This window comes from Setaria viridis, chromosome 6 (assembly GCF_005286985.2).
Source record: "Setaria viridis chromosome 6, Setaria_viridis_v4.0, whole genome shotgun sequence".
In the NCBI taxonomy this organism is placed as follows: Eukaryota; Viridiplantae; Streptophyta; class Magnoliopsida; order Poales; family Poaceae; genus Setaria; species Setaria viridis.
In genome coordinates, this window is record NC_048268.2 from 24,172,093 (window position 1) to 24,179,460 (window position 7,368).

General features: G+C 51.2%; 1 pseudogene; it reads right to left on the minus strand.

The window, feature by feature from the left end:
- Positions 1 to 2,335: 2,335 nt before the first annotated feature.
- LOC117860207 (protein RAFTIN 1A-like) lies at positions 2,336 to 3,822 on the minus strand (annotated as a pseudogene).
- Positions 3,823 to 7,368: the final 3,546 nt, after the last annotated feature.

Here is a 7,368-nt window from a genome sequence, read left to right on the forward strand (position 1 = left end):
CTGACTTCCTGCTCGGTGAAATCCTCCACAATTTGGACGCCACAGGCAGAATCTCAAAGTGGGCAGTAGAACTCAGAGCATTGACCTTGGAAGTCAAACCCAGAACAACAATTAAATCCCAAGCTCTAGTCAACTTCATGGCTGAGTGGAGGGAAAATCAATTGCCTACACCAATAGAATGCCCTGAACACCAGGGCATGTACTTTGACAGATCTCTTAAGCTTGAGGGAGCCGGCGTAGGAGTACTCCTAATATCTCCAAAAGGCAAACAACTCAAGTACATTCTTCAAATCTTTTGGGAAGCATCAAATAATAAAGCCGAGTACGAAGCACTTCTACACGGTCTTCGCCTAGAAATTTCACTAGGCATCAAAAGATTACTAGTCTATGGTGACTCATTAGTAGTCATCAATTAGTCAACGACGAGTGGGATTGCAACAAGGAAAATATGGATGCATACTGCTGGGAAGTCCGCAAACTAGAGAACAAGTTCTTAGGTCTCGAATTTCACCACGTGGTCTGCGACAACAATGTTGTTGCTGATGTTTTATCCAAAATGGGATCAACACGCGCGGAAGTCCTAGCAGGCATCTTTGTTCACAAACTTCACAAGCCATCCATATAGAACAAGAAACTCCAGCAACCACTAGCAAGGGTCCATCAGACCGGGAGATCATGATGATCGAGGTAGACTGGAGGACTCCTTTTATCGACTACATTAAAGAGCACAAGTTACCTCCGACAAGACGCAAGCAGAACAAGTCTCACGACGCGCCAAAAGCTATGCTCTAGTTGGAGATAAACTCTACAGAAGAGGAGCATCCTCGGGAGTACTCATGGAATGCGTTACTCGCGAAGACGGCAAAGATATCTTGGAGGAAATACACAAAGGAATTTACGGCAACCACGCATCCTCAAGAACATTAGTAGGCAAAGCCTTCAAAGCGGGATTTTATTGGCGGCAAATGCAGCGGAACTAGTCCGCAAATGTCAAGGCTGCTAGTTTTTTTGCCAAACAACATGTTCCTGCTTATAAACTCATCACCATACCTCCAACATGGCCTTTCGCTGTGTGTTTTAGTTAACACACAAGGAAATGACTCATTTAGTCATTTCCCTGTGTTTCATATCAATTTCCTTGTGTGTTTTATCTAACCCACGGAGAAATGTGCATCATGTCAATTTCCCTGTGTGTTATACCTAACCCACAAGAAAATGAGGAATTTCCCTGTGGATTTTGGTATTTGCCTGTGTGTTCTTTTGGAATCGACAAGGAAATGTGAATTCCCCTGTGTGTGCACGAAAAAAATCCTCATGGAAATTTGGCACACACAAGGAAATTAATTCGGGTTTCCAGTAGTGTAATAACCCTGTATTTTTACATCAACACGACATACATAGAATTGAATAATTAAGGTCCTGTTTGTTTGAGTTTTAGCTTTCCAAGCTTTCCAGAAAGCTGGCTTTTGGTTTTTGCTCCCTGGAAGGGTGGCTTTCCAAAAGCTAGCTTTGGGAAAGCTAACACTGTTTGGCAACCTAGCTTTTGGAATGGTATGATGGAGTGTCTGTTCTGTGGGATCCACATGTCAGGCTTTTCTTCAACCTTGCTCGATAGACGGAAGGCAAGACTGACGGGGAGAGGGAAGGGGTGGGGGCGGCTGGAGGTGAGACCGACAGGGGAGGGGGTGCCAGGGAGCTCCGCGCTCCTACGGCAGTGCAGCGCCGGGCGCCAGAGGGACTGAGGAGTGGCAGCGGTGGGCAAGATTTGGCGGGAAGGAGGGGTGCTGCGCCGGTGGGGGAGATTTGGAGTGGAGGTGCTCCCCTGCGGCCCCACCCCCTCCCCCGCACTCCTTCGCACTAGCTTGGAGGGAGACGGCTCCTCCTGCGGTCCTGCCGGAAGGGAGGACTCGACAAGGCGGGGCAGGTGTCCGAAACAGATCACCAAATCCCACGCGGGCAGTTGAGAGATCCGAGCCCGCCACGATCCATGGTGGCCAACGCAGCGGCCGGTGTAGCGACGCGCCTCATACTCATCCTCCTCGCTGCCTTCCTCGGCACGGTGCCGCATGGGGCGGACGCGCTACGGTCGCTCAACGTCGAGGGCGCGGGCGGGGCTGACGGCGCCAACGACGACGGCACCGTGGACCTCGACACCGGCAACTTCACCGCCTTCCTCCAGGCCTCGCCGGAGTCGTTCGCGGTCGTCGAGTTCTTCACCCACTGGTCGGCCGCTCCGCGCCGGCTTGGGCGCCACAAGACCGGAGGAGATGGAGACGACACATATGGAGATGGAAGGAAACAAAAATGGCTGGTTCACACCATAAACAATGGCAGGTGGGTAATTTTCGCGACCTTGACATAGAAAAGCTGCGGAAAGCTCACATTTCACAGCTTCTGGACTTTTGGCTTTCGAAAAGCTCAACCTAGAAACTGGCTATTTATTTGAGCTTTCGGCTTCTTAGGGTGGAAAGCTACTTGAAAGTCCAAACAAACAGTGCCTAAGTTTACACCTTTATTACAGACGACACTGCACTACTAGCAGCTAGGCACTGTGGAGATGTAGCTAGAGTAGAGAACATGCAAGGTGGTATGAGCCGATGAACGACGACTGATACATTACATAGACATGCATTATGTTCCCCCCTTACGCTGCGACGATGGACCACTGACGCTATGTCAGTGATGAATGATCACTGACATGTGTTATTAGCAACCACATCACGTCGTGCGATAACGTTAATAACGTCAGAGGAACCACTTCATCCCTTACGCCGACGAGAGGCCAGCATATTTCTTGGCCCACAAGATGTGCCCGTACGGCAGGACGTGGCACACCGGCGGCCCGCCAGGCTTGGTGCCGAGGAACCTGAAGGCGACGTGATCCTTGTCCCACTCCGACGTGTCGGTGTGGCAGACGGAGAACAAGGTGACTTTGTCACCACCGGCGCCCTCCATCTCCACCTTGTACGCCCGGACCGGGCCGGTGTTGTGGCACATGTACACGGTGTACGGGTACTCCTTCTGGTGGCACCCCACGAAGCTGGAGCCCTGGACGGGGCGCACGGCACGGACGGTGTACGGCTGCAGCGGCGACCGGGCACGGGGCACCTGGAGATCATCTCGGTAATGCTCCTGGTGCCGAGCACCCCCTGGGCACCCTCGACCAGGGCCTCCAGTGAGGTGGCGCAGAACTTGGCCTCCCACTCGAGGCCCGGGTCCTCGCACATGCCCAGCGTCTCCTCCATCTTGGCCGACTAGGCGGAGCCCTCAGCGACGTTGAACTGGGCGAGGACGCCCGGGAGGGTGGAGGAGGAGAAGGGGATGGCGTCGGCGATGTGGCGGGGGAGGAAGCCGAGCGGGGCGGTCACCGCCGCGGGAACCGGAAGGGCAGGCTCTGGCGGACGCGCAGGGCCTCCTCGCGGAAGAAGACGGCCATCTTGGTGTCGACGAGCTCCTCGGTGGCACGTGCAGCGACGGAGGAAGCTGGAAGGGTGTACTTGATGTAGTAGAAAGCATGGCTCTGCTGTCCAACCTGAAACAACGTGACGTACAGAGAAATTGAGTTTGCCTGTGCTTGTTCGTACACAGAAAGTCAGAAAAGATGCGTGCAGCAGGTGTGTGTTAGCGGATGCTTACCGCGAACAGGACGAGGAGAGCAGTGAGCATCGGTACGCGCGCCATTGGAGCTAATGGCCAGAAGAAGGAAGAATCCCGTTCCTGTGTTGGAACGAGGAGGCGTCCAGGAAGAGGGTCGTATTTATAGGAGCCGTCGATGAAAGTTAAACTGGAGTCAGCATCTCTTCTTTCTGTGTATGTCTGATTGGCCGTTGTCATCATGTATCCTTGGTGGCCTTGATGGGCAATGTTTGATTGGTGCAATATTTTTCTAGCATATTTTGTACAGATTTGTCATGTCGGTGGGCTGTCGTTCTCGACTTCTCGGTAGTATAGCTGTCCATGTGTTGCACGAGATTGTGAAATGTCGAGACCGCTTGATAGTCTTATATCAAACTTACCATCAGCTAACCGTATTACGTACAATTATTGCATACTACGTGGTAGGAAGAAAGTTAGTAAAAAGTGTGCCAATGCCCCCAGCCATAAGCACTACTCCAGAGGTTCATTACTGCCGGCTCCAAACCAGCCTTCACCATCCATTTGGATCCATCGTCTGACTTTCAACAGTGATGGGTACCCCATCACCCCATCACCACTGGTTCCAAACAAAAAAAATTGTAAAAACAAAAAAACATGGCGATGCCGGCTGCCGCACACCCCGGCCTCACGCTGCCTCGCTGGATCCGGCCGGCCGCACCTCGCTGGATCTGGCCGCAGCCGCCTTGCCGGCCACTGACCGCCCTGGTCCCGTCGGATCCAGGAGAGAGAGAGAGGCGTACAGGGTGAGAGGAAGCTGAGGCCGCGCCGTCAGGGCCGCCCACCTGCGCCGCCGCCGTTGGATCCGTGTGCTGCCACTACTCTCGCCTCACCGCTGCTCCTCACTGCCGCGAGTGAGGGCTGAGCGTAGGGGGGAGAGGAGGGGCAGCCGAGGGCGAGGAGAGGGAGAGCACGTGGGCTGACGGTGGTCGGCGGAGAGAGGGAGGGGGCGACGGTGGGAGAGGAAGGGGTCGGAGGAGCTGAGGGGGAGGAGAGGGCGGTGAGAGAGAAGGGAGAGAGGGCGGCGGGAGGGAGGAGAGGCCGAGAGAGTGAGAGGCGCGCGTGGGTGGGGACTGCGGAAGGGGGTGGGTGGGGGGTGGACGTGGGGCGCAAAGTAAGTGGATTGAAGGGTTATTTCGGGTCCAAGACACCCATTCAGCACCGGTTTGTAATACTGTCTGACGGTGATAGTTATCACCACCGGTTTTAACTACAAACCAGTGTTGATGCCACTTATCACTGCCGGTTTCAATAGATATTGCCCCTAAGTCGGTGGTAAAAGTCTATCACCGCCAGCCCACGCAAAACGGTTGTGATGGGCCGACGGTGATAACTGATTATGTAGTAGCAAAGGATGTTTAATTTTGCGTATATGCCAGGAAAGAAAGGTAGTAAAAGGAGATAAAAGGTGACTAGTAATTAGTAGACAATCTACTCACTTATGCCAATACTCACGCAGTAATAAACATCTTCGGGCACTTTTTTTTAACGAACCATCTATAGGCGCAAGATAATATATACGATAGCTGATCCATTATATTCAACTTGTTGTCTACTATTAATCTACCTTTAGATAATATATGCGATAGCTGGTCCATTAAGCTTCTTATCAATAACGATTGACTGCGTAATCTGGAGACGTTCTAACGCTTGCTTGTCAAGAATACTGCCAGCGGGATACTATAAAAAACGTTTGTAGCGCCGGGTAAAAAAGGCATTTGCAGGGCAGCTTCAACGCCTGCTCCTGCTTTCTGCAGCTAACAATATGCAGGGGCGGGCATGCGCTCATCCACCACTGGGAACTAATTTAAAAATTAATAAAAATAACAAAGAAAAAAAAGAAAAAATATCTGGCCGGTCGCCGCGTCGCTATCCGACCACGCTCGGCTCGCCGCTCCGCCCCCGCCAGCCACGCCCACCCGCGGCTCGCTGCTTCGTGCTAGGAGCTGGCTGGGCCCACCCCTAACAAGGTTTGCCGGCTGTGCCCCCCTCCCCTACGAACCGCTAGCCACCTTCCCCTATCCGCGCGCCGGGCCAGCGCCGCCACCTGCATCTTGACGCCCAGCCGCGCTCCCCTGGTTTGCCCCCACGCCGTTGTGCCGCCTCTCATGGTCGTCCGCCAGAAGGCCACCGCGCCCAGCGAGCAGCACCGTCGTCGTCGTCGTGCGGGGCAGCACAGCTCACCACCATTGCCGGTGCTGCAAGCCATGGCCGCATCGTCGCCGCAGCTCAGGGAGAGAGAAGGGGCTGGATGAGGCTTGGGAGAGAGAAGGGAGAAAAGATAAGAGAGGAAGAAGTGAGTGGAGGTAGAGATAAAGTTGGACGGAAGAGTAAAGAGTTGGCACAACCTGCCCGTGTGACAGGTTCATCTTTTTTGGATTTTTAGCGTCGGATGGGTATATCACCGTGCTTGGAATTCCATTTCTAGAGCCGGGCTACCAGATCATCCGTCCCTGAAAATGGAGCGTATTTTAAGGTGGCAGGTGATCCCATGACCCGCTTCTTATTTTCAGGACCGGATGAATCCGCTCTCGAAAGTGGAGCCTATTTGCAGGGGCAGCTCGCGCCCCGGTCCGTCCTGGGCGTCTGCTACTCCGATTTATCAGTGACGGCTGACCTTTTGGTTCACCCCTGGAAAAAAACATCGCTCCTACAAATCGTTTTATATAGTAGTGGATTGACTGTGTAATCTGGGGACGTCCTAACGCTTGCTCGTCAAGATTACTGCCCACGGGATACACAAGATTACTGCCTGCTTGTTAGTCTCTACTAGAGAACTTGGTATTAGTACCGGTTCGTAGATTGTATATCTCCCGAAAATGCATCCGGGATTAATCCGTCGAGATAAAAGGGGGGTCTTTTAGCACGGGTCCCTCAACCGGGATATAAAACCCTCCTTACAAACTGGGACTAACGGGGCTGCCACACCAGGCGGTGGACAGACTCCTTTAGTCCCGGTTAGTGTTACAAACCGGGACTAAAGCTCGCCTCTTTAGTCACGACTAAAGTGCATGCGTACAGCACCATAAAGGCGCCTGCATGGCGCCTATAATTTCGTGCATATCTCACGTACCCATTTAGTTAACTGTTAGTAGTTGAGAACTTTTTTTTAATAATGAAATCAATCAAACTACTATTTAAACGAATCAAACAATTATTTAAACGAACCAAACAAGTATTTATACAAGTACTATACAATTCTTAGCCGTACTATATATATATATATATAAATCTAATTAGTCGTACGTATTACATATATATACAAACTAAATCAAACTATATATATATATCTATGATGATCTTCTCGTTAAGGTGCTGGGAGCGTCTAATTTTCGTCCATCGTAATAAAAGTCTCCTTGTGGATTTACCACCTTGTCCACCAGGAATCCAATGAGACCTTCACATATTGCCGCTACTCTTTCCTTCTTCAAGAGTCCCAATTGAATATTCCACATATGTAATTTGGATACATATATGTGAATTTTACACGAACAATGGTAGAAAATAAATAACTATTAATAGTTTTATTTTACATACTTTAAATTCGTGCTCCGTGACCTTGATGATCTTAGGTCCCAATAAATTGGGCATGTGCTCAAAGACATAGTAGCCACATAGATTATCATTCCCAGGTTCCTATCTTAAGCACTGTTGTGGGGAAAAATAATTAAGTTATTAAATATTCGTGCTATAGAATGTAAAAAATGTGCAGAC